Genomic DNA, 17,225 nt, shown 5'->3' with positions numbered 1-17,225 from the left:
GTTGGACAAACGGAAAAAAATATTTCATTGGTGATATTACCAACTGAGTGAGAAAAAGGTAGATAGAATTGATTTGAATAATAGATGATTCTAGGAGAAATATAAGGAATTGATTTCATATTACTTATAATGAGAGGCACCAACATATCAAACCTGGAAGAGAATGTTAGAAACACAAATGTCTGAATCAGATAGAAAAGAAAAGTAAAATAAAAAAGTTATTCAATTCCAGCAACCAATTGGAATTCCTGGGACCCAAACTTCAGAAACATTTGACTAAACTTCAGCTCAATAATCTATTAAGGACAATCCTACAGTAGAAATAAATGTGAGGATAAGGAAGAAACTGTCCTTGGTTTAACACATATAGCAATTCTGTAGCAAAAGGCAGAGAAAACATCATTGTGGACGCAGGCCTCAAATGTGTTATCTCAGGGGATGATGGAGAAACATCACCAGATAGTGCCAGGGTGAGGCAGATATGAGTCCCAGAAACACAGAACGTAAGAGGAAATGGATATTATGAGGTTCCGATACGAAACGACAGAAAATAAATTCCCCTCAACATGGAACTGGTGATACTAATTTTTAAATTTTCCTGGATGTCAGCATGTCTCTAAACACAACTCTTTGAGAAAGAACATAATTTGTTTAGACAGATTTTTTTTCCCATATAGGTAGTAAATGCACAGTGAAAAAAAAGGTCAGAGGGCCGGGTGTGGTGGTTCACGCCTGTAATCCCAGCACTTCGGGAGGACGAGGCAGGCGGATCACGAGGTCAGGAGATCGAGACCATCCTGACTAACACAGTGAAACCCCGTCTCTACTAAAAATACAAAAAATTAGCTGGTCGAGGTGGCGGGCGCCTGTATTCCCAGCTACTCAGGAGGCTGAGGCAGGAGAATGGCGTAAACCCGGGAGGCGGAGCTTGCAGTGAGCTGAGATCCGGCCACTGCACTCCAGCCTGGGCGACAGAGCGAGACTGAGTCTCAAAAAAAAAAAAAAAAAGAAAAGAAAAAAATGGTCAGCGATATCTTGTCAGAGGTTTTTTTTTTCCTTTTCTATTTGGGCTTAATTTCACAGGTCATGAATAATGAACTATTGATCTACTATGATGGTCCCTTAACTCTAACCCACTGAGTTCTTCCTGCTGTCTTTGGCAACAATACTTTTTGCCTAGGAGATCTATTGTGGAGTTGGGGATTGGTTCTGTCTTTCTCATGACTGCCTTCGTGCGTTTCATCTTAATGGTGTCCTTCCTGGTATTCAGAACTTCCGATTTTTTTATTTGGCAATAGTTGGCAAATGACATGGAATGAAAAGCAGAGACAGAACTTCAGTCTTGAATTCAGTATGGTTTCTATATGATTTCACTAATATGCTGTCAATTGCAGGCACTTCTGGTAGTAAAATAGAAATTGTCTTCCGTGGTCACTGGGATATTGTGGAAGACATAGCTGTTGGTGTTTGAAGAGCAGTCGCAGGAAGGTGGAGTCCAAGTCAGGTTCTAACAGCCTGTCCTGGGGAAAACAGCCTACTCTTTTAAAATTTAATGTTTAAGAGTAAGACTAAAAAAAATAAGCGTAGATAAATAGCTTTTCCTCACTACTACTTCTAATTCAAATGGCTTTTTCCAGGAACCCATTCAACTCCCAGATCTGTTATTTTTCACAATATATTAAGTTTGTTATTTCTACAGCCCCAAACAAAATAAATAACAATGACTCTTTTGTGCCAGGTTTTTCTAAGTCAGAATCCAGGGTTTGAAATCCGTTTATATATTTTTTTCTGGTATTAGTAGATTTTCTTCTGAATTATGAGATAGCATCCCATAATATGGATATACCTCCATTTATTTGTTCCTGCGGATATGTGTTTCCTGTTTCAGGCAGTAAAACACATAAATAAACAAATGAAATGAAATAAACTGCTTATAAACACTTTTGTGTAAGATATTTTGTGGACATTTGTTTTTATACCCTTTGGGTAAATTTCTAGGAGTAAAATTCCTGAGTCACAGCAGGATGTTTAACTTCATAAATGCCACAAATAATTGCTGTTGCTCTATAAATAATTGATACAGTGGTTGTAGGCTCTTGTAATATTTCTGGAAATGTATGAGAGTTTCAATTGCTCCACATCCTTTGCAACATTTGGTATTATAATTTCTTTTATTTTTAGCTATTCTAGCGCATATGAAGTAGTATCCCATTGTGATTTTAATTTGCATATTTCTGCTGACTAATAATGTAGGCCATCTTTTATGTACTTAATAGTCACACATATATACACATACCCGCACACCCATACACACATATTTATGAAAGATCTAATAAAATATTTTATCAATTTGTACATGGGTTGCATAAGTTTTTACATGTATAAAATACTTTGTAAATAGTATATTTAAAATATATTTCCCTAGCCTTTGGCTAGAATACACACACACACACAAACACACACATATATATGTAGACAAGTGGTAGATTTTAATTTTGCAAAAGACTGACTTAGCCATAATTTTCTCTATATTTTATTTTTACCTACCCAAATTTGCAAAGGTTTTTCTTTGTTTTTTGTTTATTTCTATAAGTTTATAGCTCTAGATTTTGTGTATCTTTGTATAATCTATTTTTAGGTAATTTTTGTTTATGATATGTATAAATCAAGATTTATTGTTTTAAGGTGGCTATTCAATTCGTAAATCCCTATTTTTAGAAATACTTGCTTTTCTTCAATTCATTTACTCTGGCATTGTTTTCCATAAAGTTATTATGGTACTTTTGTCATAAAATATATTGTGGGATCTATTTCTGAATTCTCTATTACTTCATCATTATGTATCATTGTATATATAGTGTATATTATATAATATTTTATATATAGTATATATTATGTATGTAGTATATATATATAATGTACAAAATTTTTACACTATGTATATAGTATATATTCTATATACAATATAATTATGTAATGAAGTTATATAATTATCATTATATAGTATAAAAATAGATACATTATGTGTATAACATATATTGTATATACAATATAATTATATAATGTGATTATATACTTATATCTTATATATTATACAATACAATTATATAGTATAACGTAATATATAATATATAAATATATTTATGATAAAACCATACAATCTCATTTATGGGCGCAGTGGCTCACGCCTGTAATCCCAGCACTTTGGGAGGCCGAGGTGGGCAGATCACGAGGTCAGGAGATCGAGACCATCCTAGCTAACATGGTGAAACCCCATCTCTACTAAAAAATAGAAAAAATTAGCCGGGCATGGTGGCAGGTGCCTGTAGTCCCAGCTACTCGGGAGGCTGAGGCAGGAAAATGGTGTGAACCCGGGAGGTGGAGCTTGCAGTCAGCCGACATCGTGCCACTGCACTCCAGCCTGGGCGACAGATGAGACTCCATCTCAAAAAAAAAAAAAAAAAAAGAATTAAAATCAGGCTGAGTAATTTTAATTTGTTAATATCTATCAAAAGTTTTTAGCTATTTTAGTTCTTTGAATTTCCAAGTACATTTTAGATTTAGCTTGTCAATTTCTACCAAATTTATTGCTAATGTATAGATTAAGATGACATTTAATCTACATGTCAATGTGGAGAGACTTTGCCTTTGAAAAAATATGAGCCTTCTTACACACGAGCATAAGTTTTTTCTACTTATTTAGTTATTAAGTTGCTCTTTGTTTCTTTATGTTAAGATGTCCTTTTGTGCCAGTTTAAAATGCATATAAATCAGTGATAATATGATTTTTTTTAATGCTTTAGAGAGTGAGCAATATCTTTTAATGAGAGAGGAGAACTACCTTTTTTAGCCTGGTAGCTGGGTATGTTGCATGATGCTGAAGTTTGGTATATGAATGATCCCATCACCCAGGTACTGAGCACAAATCTTTATATGTTGAAAAGCATTTAATAACTTTAAACACATATTAATCATAAAATATACCCATGGAGACAGCCTCAGCTGTGGCACCTAGGTCGTTTTCTAGTGACAACAAAGCAAGTAGCCATATCTATGACAGCAGGTGCAGTGGCTGTGGCCTTGAGAGGACTCCATGGCTCTCCTGGGTATCTCTCCTGGCCCTGCCCTTCCCTTCTCAGGTCCTGAGCCCAGCAGTATCACTGAGACACAGCAGAAGTGGCCTGGAGCCATGCAGCTGCTCATCACAAGTATCCTGAAGAGCAAGGAGGAACCTAGGACATCGTGGTGGCATCAGCCCGCCCTGCATGCATGTCAGTGAAGATCTGATAATAAAACCCAGAAGTGGAATGAAATGAGTACTGTGGCAACACAGAGCCCACAATGGCTATTGTTTAGTGAAAAAGGGTGAGTACAGTGTGATAGGTAATGAGGAAAATGCCTTGAGTGGCTTAGAAGCCACTGAAGCCATGACATGAAATATATTAGCTTACAAATTAGGTGCTGGTGAAGGCTGGAGCCCAAGTATAGAAGAGTTTAGCAACAAGAAAGAATCACAGAGGAGGATAGTCACGTTGTACTTGAGGAACTGAAGTAGAAAAATTAAAAAATTGATTATCCTTTTAAAATAAAAAATAGTAATAATAAAAGTTTAGCTGTAATAGGCATTAGTAACCCCCTTAAAGTAAAAGTTAAGAAGAAATACCAACTACCTTTCTGTAAAAACTATAAAACATTAACCTTATCTCTTTCCCACATATTTTATAAAATCTGTAACTTTCTTTTTCTTCTTGCTATAAGACTGCAAAATCATAAAATAAATAAGTATAATTTACACGACATGTTTTTCCCAAAATGTAAACTAAATCTCAAAAATGTCACATAATAATTAACTGCTTTTGTTCTCACTTCTATAAACCTGCTTCCTGCATCACGTAACACCCGCCATCAACTGCTTAAGAGGCAACTGCTTTCTTTGTCTTGTGCTTAGACTTTTAGGATGCATGTCCACTGAGCCAGTAATCACCTTAAATAAACTCTCCTGCACCCCATTCGGTCTCTCCAGCCTCTTGATTTCCCACAATAGAACAAGAACAAAAGCAACAGTTTGAAATGAAAAAGAAGCACCACAACAGTAAAGAAAATAATATTAAATTAGCTAGATAATAAATTTCAAAAGACTTACCTGATAATGAGAAAGGTGAATATGAAGAAATGTTAGAGGCTTCAGAGGAAGAAAGCATAAATAAGGAAGCACTAAATCAATGAACTACTCTAAGTGCCCAAGTGCAATACAGATAATGCAGTTCACAGAAGAGATATGTTCAACACTCCAGTTATTATCATAAACACTCTTACTACAATATCATTTTTCTTATTCTTTACAATCAATGCCTTAAATGCTGAAATACAAATTATAATGCACTGCCAAGAATTAAATGGTAACCTTAGAGATTGATTAGACTGAAAATGTCTAAATGATACATAAGGTCTTGTGCCTTGTATTTCACAAAAAGTACAACACAATGTCATCAGTCCAAAATTGCATTACTTTTATAAGGACACTAGCTAATTTGTAGAATATATTATGTAACTTCTTAGGCTTTAGAGAGTGAATGATAGCTTTTCAAGATAGAGAAGGACTATTTTTTTTTCAGTTTTTTTCTTTTCAACTTTTATTTTAGATTCAAGGGTACATGTGCAAGTTTGTTACCTGGGTATATTGCACGATGCTGAAATTTCAGGTATGAATGATCCCATCACCCAGGTATTGAACACAGTACCCACTAGTTAGTTTTTCAGCCCTGGCCCCATTCCCCCCAAGTAGTCCCAGGGTCTATTGTTACCTTACCATCTTGATGCCCATGAGTACTCAAGGTTTAGCTCCCAATTATAAGTGAGAACATGTGGTATTTGGTTTTCTGTTCCTGTATTAATTTTCTTAGGTTAATGGCATGCAGCTGTATTCATATTGCCTGCAAAGGACAAGATTTCATTCTTTTTGACGCCTTTGTAGCATTCCATAATATGTATGTATCACATTTTCTTTATCCAAACCCCTGTTGATGGGCACATAGGTTGATTCTATGTCTTTGTTATTGTAAATAGTGCTGCAGTGAACATCAGAGAACATGTGTCTTTTTGATAGCAACATATGTTTTCTCTTGAATATATACCTAGTAATGGAATTTCTGGGTCAAAAAGTGGTTGTGTTTTAAGTTTTCTGACATTTTCTACATTGTCATGTATAGTTGATGAACTAATTTACATTCCCACCAACAGTGTACGTGTGTTCCCTTTTCTCCACAGCCTACCCAACATCTGTGTTTTTTTTAAATTTTTTAATAATAGCCATTCTGACTAGTATGAGATGATGTCTTATTTGGTTTTGATTTGCATTTCTTGGATGATTAGTGACGCCGAGCATTTTTTCACCTGTGTTGGACATTTCTTTGCCTTCTTTTGAGAAATTTCTGTTGTGCCTTTTGTTCATTTCTTAGTGAAGTTGTTTTTTTGCTTGTTTAATTAATTAAGCTCCTTACAGATTCTGAATATTAGACAATTGTCCAAGGCATAGTTATTGAATGTTTTTTATGTTTCTCTAGGTAATCTATTTACTCTGTTGATAGTTTCTTTTGGTATGCAGAAGATCTTTAGTTTAATTAGGTACCACTTGTCAATTTTTGTTTTTGTTGCAATTGCTTTTGAGGACTTAATCATTAATTACTTCCCAAGGTCCATGTCCAGAATGGTGTTTCCAAGGTTTTCTTCTAGGTTTCCTATAGTTTGAAGTCTTACATTTAAATCTTAATTCACCTTGAGTTAATTTTTGTATATGGTGAAATGTAGGGGTCCAATGTCATTCTTCTGCATATAGCTAGTCAGCTATTTCAGAACCATTTATTAATAGGCACTCCTTTCCTTGTTGCTCATTTTTGTCAACTATGTGGAAGATTAGATGACTGTAGTAGATATGTGACTCTATTTCTGGGTTTTCTGTTCCGTTGCATTGGAGTAAGGTGTCTGTTTTGTACCAACCAGTACCATGCTGTTTTTGTTATTGTAGCTTTAAAATATAATCTGAAGTTGAGTAATTTGATGCCTCCAGCTTTGTTCTCTCTGCTAAGGATTGCTTTGGCTATTCAGGCTCTTTATGGTTCCATATACATTTTAGAAGTTTTAATTCTAATTCTGTGAATAATGGCATTGATAGTTTGATAGGAATAGTATTGAATCTGTAAATTGCTTTGGGCAATATGGTCATTTTAACAATATTGATTCTTCCAATCCATGAGCATGAAATCTTTTTTTCATTTTTTTGTGTCATCTCTCTGCTTCCTTTAGCAATACCTTTTAGTTTTCCTTGTAGATATCCTTCACCTCCTTGGTTAGATGTATTCTTAGGTATTTGTGTGATTGTGTGTGTGTATGGCAATTGTAAATGGGATTGAATTATTGATTTGTCTCTCAGCTTGAATATTGTTTGTGTATAGAAGTGCTACTGAATTTTGTACATATATTTTGTATCCAGAAACTTAGCTAAAGTCATTTATCATTTCCAGGAATCTTTTGGCAAACTTTAGGGTTTCTAGGTATAGAATCTTATCATTAGTGAAGATAGTTTGACTTTCTCTTTTTATATTTGGATCCCTTTTCTCTTTATTTCTTTCTCTTGCCTGATTGCTTTGGCTAGGACTTTCAGGTTTATGTTGAATAGGAGTGTGAGAGTAGGTATCCTTGTCTTGTTCCAGTTCTCAAGGGGAATGCTTACAATTTTTGCTTCTTCAGTGTGATCTTGGCTATGAGTTTTTCATATATGGCTCTTATTTCTTTGAGTTATGTTTCTATGATGTTGTATTAGTCCATTTTCATGATGCTAGTAAAGACACAGCCAAGACTGGGCAATTTACCAAAGAAAGAGGTTTAATGGGCTTACAGTTCCACATGGCTGGAGAGGCCTCACAATCATGGTGGAAGGTGAAAGACACATCTCACATAGCAGGAGACAAGAGAAGAGGGCTTGTGCAGGAAAATCCCATTTTTAAAACCAACAGATCTTGTGAGATCCACTCACTATCATGAGAACAACACGGGAAAGACCCACCCCCATGATTAAATCACCTCATACAAGAGACCTCCCACAACACATGGGAACTGTGGAAGTTACAATGCCAGATAAGATTTAGGCTGGGACACAGCCAAACCACATCAGATGCCTAATTTTTGGGGGATTTCCATGTTGAAGGGATGTTGGATTTTACCTAAAGCTTTTTTCCGTATCTATTGGGATGATCACATTGCTTTTGTTTTAAATTCTGTTTTAGTGATGAATTATGGTTATTGATTTACATATGTTGAAACAATCTTATATCCTAGGAATGAAGTCTGCTTGATTATGGTAAATTAACTTTTGGATGTTCTGTTAAATTCGGTTTGCGAGTATTTTGTTGAGGATTTTTGTTGGCCTGAGTTTTCTTTTCTTTTTTTATTTTGTCTTTACCTGGTTTTGGTATCAGGGTGATTCTGGCTTTGTAGAATGAATTAGGGTAGAGTTCCTTCTTGATTTTTTAAAATAGTTTTGGTAGAGTTGATGCCAGCTCTTCTTTGTACATCTTGTAGTACTAGGCTGTGAATACATCTGGTCCAGGGCTTTTTGTCACTGGTAAGGATTTTTTAGTGATTTGATTTTGGAACTTGATATTTGTCTATTCAGTATTTTAATTTTTTTCTTATTCAATCTTGAGAGATTGTTTCCAAGAATTTATCTATTTCCTCTAGGTTTTTTTTTTATGGGCATGGAGGTGTTTACAATAGTCTTTGATAATCTTTGTATTTCTGGAGGATCCATTGTAAAGTCACCTTTGTCATTTCTGATTGTGCTTCTTTGCATTATCTTTCTTTTATTCTTTGTTAATCTAGTTAGTAGCTTATCTTTTCTTATTATTCTTTCAAATAACCAACTTTTGGTTTTGTTGGTTCTTTTATGCAGTTTTGGGACTTGATTTCATTCACTTCCACTCTTATTTTAGTTTATTTCTTCCCTTCTGCCAGCTTTGGGGTTACCTGTACTTGGTTTTCTAGTTCTTCTAGGTGTGATTTAGATCACTAATTTGAGATCTTTACTTTTTGAAGTAGGCATTTAGTGAAATAAACTTTCTCTTAACACTGCTTTTGGTGCATCTCAGAGATTTTGGGTTGTGGTGTCTCTGTTTTTATTTAAAGAATTTATTTTATTTCTGCCTTGATTTTATTGTTTGCCCAAAACTCCTTGAGGAGTAAGTTGTTTAATTTCCATGTAACTGTGTGATTTTGAGAGATCTTCCTCGCATTTTTTTTCTATTTTTATTTCACAGTGGTCTAAGAGTATGGTTGGTATAATTTACATATATTGGAATGTATTGAGACTTGCTTTATGGCCAAGAATGTGGTCAATCTTGGTGTATGTTTCATGTACTGATGAGAAAAATGTGTATTCTGTAGTTAATGGTTCAAATAGTCTGTTGATGTCTATTAGGTCTAATTGGTCAAGTGTCAAGTTTCAGTCCAAAAATTCTTTATTAATTTTCTGCATTGATGATCTGTGTCTAATGCTGTCAGTGTGGTGTTGAAGTCTACCACTATTATAGGACTAAGTCTTTTCATAACTCTAGAAGTATTTGTTTTATGAATCTAGATACTCTAATGTTGGGTGCATATATATTTCAAAAAGTTACATCTTCTTGTTAAATTTAACACTTTATCATTATGAAATGCCCTCCTTTGTCAGTTTTTACTGTTGGTGGTTTAGTTTCTGTTATATGATATAAGAATAGTGACTCTTGCTCTTTTTTGATTTCTATTTGTGTGGTAGATCATTATCTGACCCTTTGCTGTGAACTTATGGGTGTCATTATGTATGAGAAGAGTCTTCTAAAGACAGCAAACAGATGAATCTTGTTTTCTTTTTAATCTAACTTGCCATCAGGGCTTTGTAATAGTGGTGCTTAGAACATTTACATTCAAGGTTAATGTTGACATGTGAGGGTTTGATCCTAATGTGAAGTTGTTATCTGGATGCTTTGCGGTTTCTATTGGGTTTTTGCTTCATAGTGTCTGTGGGCTGTGTACTTAACTGTGTTTTTGTAGTAGCAGGTATCATTCTTTTGTTTCCATATTTAGAACTCCCTTAAGTATTCTGCATAAGGCTGGTAACAAATTCCCTTAGCACTTGCTCATCTGGAAAAGGTTTTATTTTTCCTTCACTTACAAAGCTTAGTTTGGAGTGATATAAAATTCTTGGTTGGAATTTCTTTCTTTTTTTTTTTTTTTTTTAAGAATGATTAAAATAGGCCCCTAATCTCTTCTGATTTGTCAGGTTCCTGCTGAGAAGACCATTGTTAGCCTAATGGAATTCCTTTTGTATGCAGTCTGCCCTTTTTTGCTATCTGCCTTTAAGATTTTTCCTTTAGTGTTGACCTTGGACAGTCTGGTGACTATATGCCCTGGTGATGTTCAGCTTATATGTAATTTTTCAGTTGTTCTCTGTATTTCTTATATCTGGATTTCTACCTCTCTAGTGAGAATAGGAAAGTTTACTTGAATTATTTTCTCAAATATACTTTCCAGGTTTTTTTCTTTCTCCTGCTCTCTCAGGAATGCCAATAATTCATAGGATTGTTTGCTTTACATAATCCATCTTTCTTGAACACTTTGCTCATTTAAAAAAAATATATTTTCTCTTTACTTTTGTCAGACTGAGTTAGTTCAAAAGACCAGTTTTCAAGTTCTGAAACTTTTTATTCTGCTTGTTACAGCCTATTTATGTTTTTAATTGTATTTTTGAAATTCCTTAAGTGTGTTTTGCAATTTCAGAAGCGCTGATTAATTTTTTTAAAGATATTTATCTCTTTTTTCATTTCCTGGGTTTCTTTAGAAGTTTCTTCATGTAGCTTTTCAACTTTATCTTGGATCTCATTGAGCTTCTTTGCAATCCATGCTTTTAATTATCTGATCTTTTTGAGTTTCCATTTTAGTTAGAGATGATAAGCAAATACAATCCTTTGGTGCTGTTACTACAGTCAGAATTTTCATGGTGCCAAAATTCTTGCACTGGTTTCTTCTCATCTGGAGATGTTAGTACTTCTAAATTTTCATATTATTTTCATGGGGGTAGAATTTTTGTTCTTTTTGTTTCATTACCTATAATGTCATCTCGTAAAATAGTTTTTCTTTCCCTTTCCCTTTTTTTTCATCTTTCAAGAGTGTTACGCAGAGAATGCATAGTAGGGTCTTTTGGCTTTGCTTCTATAGCCCTATGCACTTCATATATATATGGCAGTGCAGTTCATTCTACAAGCCCAGAGATGACATTTATACATAATAGCTGGTCTTGACAATAAGGCTGGTTATATACTAGATCCTTGTTTACTGGCAGAAGCTCTCTATTACTCCAGGCAACAGGCTGATTTGTGGAATGCACAATGGTCTGAGCTGCCTGTTCAGCCCTGGGGGTGGCAGGAATAAAGAAGGATTGGGGTGGACTGGGTATGTCCACCTGCACGTACCTCGAAGGCAGGCACAAGAACCAATGCCAATGGAGAATCCAGTGGGTGGCCACCAGGCACCCAGAGATGTGCTAGGTGTAAATCTGGGAGAACTCCTCAGCTCCAAGTTCTCTGCATGGGGATGGGGGGGACATAAACTCCTAATCCAGTAGTCTGGATGCTCCAGATTCCTGGAGATCTGCTGCCTGGGTGGGTAGCAGAGAGGGCCACTTCACCAAGATCTCTGTGCAGTAGGGGAGAGGCAACTCAGGCTGCTGGACCAAGCAAGCGGGTTACCGGAATGCCTGGAGATATGCCTGGGAATGGAGCAGCAGGGGTCTCAGTGAACCACAGTCTATGTCCAGGAAAGGTGGGGCATGTCAGACTGCTGATCCAGGTGAGTGGATACTCCAAATGGCTGGAGATCTTCCAGAGAATGGAGTGGAGAGAGCTCTGCTGCACCATTATCTGTACCCAAGAAGGGTGGGGAGGCTCAGGCTGCCAAACCAGGCAATTGAGTGCTCTGAACCAGGTGAATGGGTGCTCCAAAGGCCTGGAGAGGTGCCTGGGTATAGAGTAGAGACAGCCTCATGGCACCACAATCTATATCTAGGAAGAGTGGGGTGTCTCAGGCTGCCAAACCAGGCAATTGAGTGCTCTGAATGACTGGAGATCTCCCTGGGCAAGAAGCAAAGAGAGGCACTCTGTGCCATGATCTATGTCCAGGAAGGGTGTGGTGGCTCGGCTCAGGCTGCTGAATCAGGTGAATTGGTGCTCTGAATGACTGGAGACATTTCTGGGTGTAGAGCAGAAAGGGCCTTGCCACGTCACGATCTATGTCAAGGTAGGGTGGGATTGTTTGGGCTGTTGAACCAGCTGAATGGGTGCTCCAAATGCCTGGGTATGGAATAGAGACAGCCTCATGGCACCACAATCTATATCTAGGAAGAGTGGGGTGTCTCAGGCTGCCAAACCAGGCAATTGAGTGCTCTGAATGACTGGAGATCTGCCTGGGCATGGAGCAAAGAGAGCCCTGCTACACCAAGATCTATATCGAAGAAGGGTGGGGCAGCTCAGGCTGCTAATCCAGGCAAGCATATGTTCTAAATGCCTGGATTTCTGCCTGGAGGTAGAGCAGGGAGGGCTCTGCTGTACTGCCATCTCAGGGGAGCAGAATGGGGCAACTAGCAATGGCACACATAAATCAGTTCCAGGTTTTCAAGCAGACCCTGGCTGCAAGTCTCACCACCCAGGAGAAACTACAACTGTAGCAAGTCTCCTCCTGTCCCAGAAGTGTAATGGGGGAGAGGCCAATTCCAGTGCCTACTGCTGCAGTACTTTCCACAGTTCTGGCTGTGGAGAACTCTACCTCATTCCAGAGCAGGTGCTCCAATCTCTGGCCTGAGACTAAAATGCTTGTGCAGCCATGCTACTGAGTCATCGAGGGATGGCTGACTTTGTATGCAACCAGATTAAAAATGACCTGCTCTCAGTCCAGTGTCTGGAAAAATGTCTTCAGATTTTCCTGGTGTCTTTCCTTCAAAGCATCTCTAAGTCTTTCCTCCAGTTAACTCTAGGGCTTGGATGAAACAAAGTGCTCTCCCTCAGACTGGGTTTCTCAGAACCCCAGTGAAAAGGTGAATCACAGAGGGAGGTTTTCTGTCTTTCTTGTGTATTGATATTAAGCCTTCAATCACTTTTGTCAGCTGGATGCCATCAAGAGACCTGTTTGCTAACATTCTCCTCTCTGAGATCTGGGGTGCCCTTCATAATTCTGGTGAATTAGCATTTCCTTTCTTGCATTAAACTCACAGAGTTGGTCTTTATGTACTCTCTTGCTATTTCCAAATGGCTGAGACATGCTAAAAGCCTCTAGTTTACTATATTTTGGAAATAAAAATATACTATTTTCTTCACTTCAAGATGAAGTAAAGAAATTTCTTATTAAAAGTTTTATCAGCTTAAGGAGTTTTTGGACTGAGACTATGGGGTTTTCTAAATATACAATCATGTTATCTGCAAGCAGAGACAATTTGACTTCTTTTATTCCTGTTTGAATGCCTTTATTTCTTTCTCTTGCCTAATTGCCCTGGCCGGAACTTCCAATGCTATGCTGAATAGGAGTGGTGAGAGAGGGCATCCTTGTCTTACGCCAGTTTTCCATGGGAATGGATTCAGTTTTGCCCGTTCAATATGATATTGGCTATGGGTTTGTCATAAATAGCTCTTATTATTTTAAGATATGCTCCATTAATACCTAGTTTATTGTTTTTCACATGAAGGGGTATTGAATTTTATGGAAGGCCTTTTCTGCATCTATTGAGATAATTATGTGGTTTTGTCGTTGATTCTGTTTCTGTGATGGATGACGTTTATTGATTTGCATATGTTGAACCAGCCTTGCATTCCAGGGATGAAGCCCACTTGATGGTGGTGGATAAGCTTTTTGATGTGCTGCTGGATGCGGTTTGCTAGTATTTTATTGAGGATTTTTGCATCAATGTCCATCAGGGATATATATTGACTTGAAGTTTTCTTTTTTTGTTGGATCTCTGCCAGGTTGTGGTATCAGGACGCTGCTGGCCTCATAAAATGAGTTAGGGAGGAGTCCCTTTGTTTCTATTGTTTGGAATAGTTTCAGAAGGAATGGCACCAGCTCCTCTTTTTACCTCTGGTAGAATTCGGCTGCAAATCCATGTGGTCCTGGGCTTTTTTTGGTTGGTAGGCCATTAATTATTGCCTCAATTTCAGAACTTGTTATTGGTCTATTCAGAGACTCAACTTCTTCCCAATTTAGTCTTGGGAGGGTGTATATGTCCAGGAATTTATCCATTTCTTCTAGATTTTCTAGTTTATTTGCCTATAGGTGTTTATAGTATTCTTTGATGGTAGTTTGTATTTCTGTGGGATCAGTGGTGATATCCCCTTTATCATTTTTTATTGTGTCTATTTGATTCTTCTCTCTTTTCTTCTTAGTCTGGCTAGCAGTCTATTTTGTTAATCTTTTCAAAAAACCACCTCCTGGATTCATTGATTTGAAGGGTCTTTTGTGTCTCTAGCTACTTCAGTTCTGCTCTGAACTTAGTTATTTCTTGTCTTCTGCTAGGTTTTGAATTTGTTTGCTCTTGTTTCTCTAGTTCTTTTAATTTTGATGTTAGGGTGTCAATTTTAGAGCTTTCCTGCTTTCTGATGTGGACATTTAGTGCAATACATTTCCTTCTAAACACTGCTTTAGCTGTGACTCAGAGATTCTAGTATGTTGTGTCTTTGTTCTAACTGGTATCAAATAACTTATTTATTTCTGCCTTAATTTCATTATTTACCCAATAGTAATTCAAGAGGAGTTTGTTCAGTTTTCATGTAGTTGTGTGGTTTTGAGTGAGTTTCTTAATCCTGAGTTCTAATTTGATTGCCCTGTGGTCTGACAGATGGTTTGTTATGATTTTCATTCTTTTACATTTGATGAGGAGTGTTTTACTTCCAATTATATGGTCAATTTTAGAATGGATACAAAATCCATGTGCAAAAATCACAAGCATTCCTTTACACCAATAATAGACAAACAGCCAAATCGTGAGTGAATTCCCATTCACAATTGCTACAAGGAAAATAAAATACCTAGGAATACAACTTACAAGGGATGTGAAGGACCTCTTCAAGGAGAACTACAAACCATTGCTCAAGGAAATAAGAGAGGATACAAACAAATGGAAAAACATTCCAAGCTCATGGATAGAAAGAATCAATATCGTGAAAATGGTCATACTGCCAAAGTAATTTATAGATTTCATTGCTATTCCCATCAAGCTACCACTGACATTCTTCACAGAATTAGAAAAAAAAAACTACTTTAAATTTCATATGGAACCAAAACAGAGCCCATATAGCCAAGACAATCCTAAGCAAAAAGAACAAAGCTGAAGGCGGCATGCTACCTGACTTCAAACTATACTACAAGGCTACAGTAACTAAAACAGCATGGTACTGGTACCAAAACAGATATATAGACCAATGGAACAGAACAGAGGCCTCAGAAAAAACACCACACATCTACAACCATCTGATCTTTGACAAACCTGACAAAAAAAAGCAAAGGAGAAAGGATTCCCTATTTAATACATGGTGATGGGAAAATTGGCTAGCCATATGCAGAAAACTGAAACTGGACCCCTTCCTTACACCTTATAAAATAATTAACTCAAGATGGATTAAAATACCCAAAACCATAAAAACCCTAGAAGAAAACCTAGGCAATACCTAGGACATAGGCGTGGGCAAAGACTTCATGACTAAAACACCAAAAGCAATTGCAACAAAAGCAAAAATTGACAAATGGGATCTTATTAAACTAAAGAGCTTCTGCACAGCAAAAGAAACTATCATCAGAGTGAACAGGCAACCTACAGAATGGTAGAAAATTTTTTGCAATCTATTCCTCTGACAAAGGGCTAATATCCAGAATCTACAAGGAACTTAAACAAATTTACAAGAAAAAAACATCAAAAAGCAGGCAAAGGATATGAATAGACACCTCTTAAAAGAAGACATTTATGTGGCCAAAAAACATATGAAAAAAAGCTCATCATCACTGGTCATTAGAGAAATGCAAGTCAAAACCACAATGAGATACCATCTCACTCCAGTTAGTATGATGATCATTAAAAAGTCAGGAAACAATAGATGCTGGAGAGGATGTGGAGAAATAGGAATGCTTTTACACTGTTAGTGGAAGTGTAAATTAGTTCAACCATTGTGGAAGACAGTGTGATGATTCCTCAAGGATGTAGAACCAGAAATACCATTTGACGTAACAGTCCCCTTACTGGGTATATGCCCAAAGTATTATAAATCACTCTGTTATAAAGACACATGCACACGTATGTTTATTGCAGCACTATTCACAATAGCAAAGACTTGGAACCCACCCAAATGCCCATCAAGGATAGACTGGATAAAGTAAATGTGGCACATATACACCATGAAATACTATGCGGCCATAAAAACAATGAGCTCCTGTCCTTTGAAGGGACATGGATGAAGCTGGAAACCATCATTCTCAGCAAACTAATTCAGAAACAGAAAACCAAATACTGCATGTTCTCACTCATAAGTGGGAGCTGAACAATGGGAACACATGGACACAGGGAGGGGAACATCACACACTGGAGCGTGTCAGGAGCTTGGGGACAGGAGAGATAGCATTAGGAGAAACACCTAATGCATGCAGGACTTTAAATCTAGATAATGGGTTGATACGTGCAGCAAACCTCCATGGAGCATGTTTACCCATGTAACAAACCTGCAAGTTCTGCACATATATCCCAGAACTTAAAGTGTAATAATAATAATAAAATAATAATAATAAGCAGATAGTAAATATTTTAGGCTTTGCAAGCCATGTAGCCTCTGTTGCAACTACTCAACTCTGCCTTTGTAGCATGAAGCAACTAAAGATCATCTATAAAAAGTTTATTGTCCTCCAATAAAAGTTTATTGACAAAAACAGACAAAAGGCCAAATTTGGTCCTCAGGCTGTGGCTTGCCAACCCCAGCTCTAGGATAAGCCCAAGAGGATGCAGCCTTTCCCAAGTGCCCCATTTTATAGGACAGGCACCTCCTCCAACCCAGCTTTCTATTGCCAATGAGGATGAGAAAGGGAAATATACTTAGCCTGTGGCAGAAGACAGTTGAGGCATTATCTTTAAAACTGATTATGAAATATGTGAAATATTGCTATGTGCTCCT

The sequence above is a fragment of the Pongo abelii genome, chromosome 4 (genome assembly GCF_028885655.2).
Source record: "Pongo abelii isolate AG06213 chromosome 4, NHGRI_mPonAbe1-v2.0_pri, whole genome shotgun sequence".
NCBI classification, from domain to species: domain Eukaryota; kingdom Metazoa; phylum Chordata; class Mammalia; order Primates; family Hominidae; genus Pongo; species Pongo abelii.
This window is presented reverse-complemented; position numbering follows the sequence as displayed.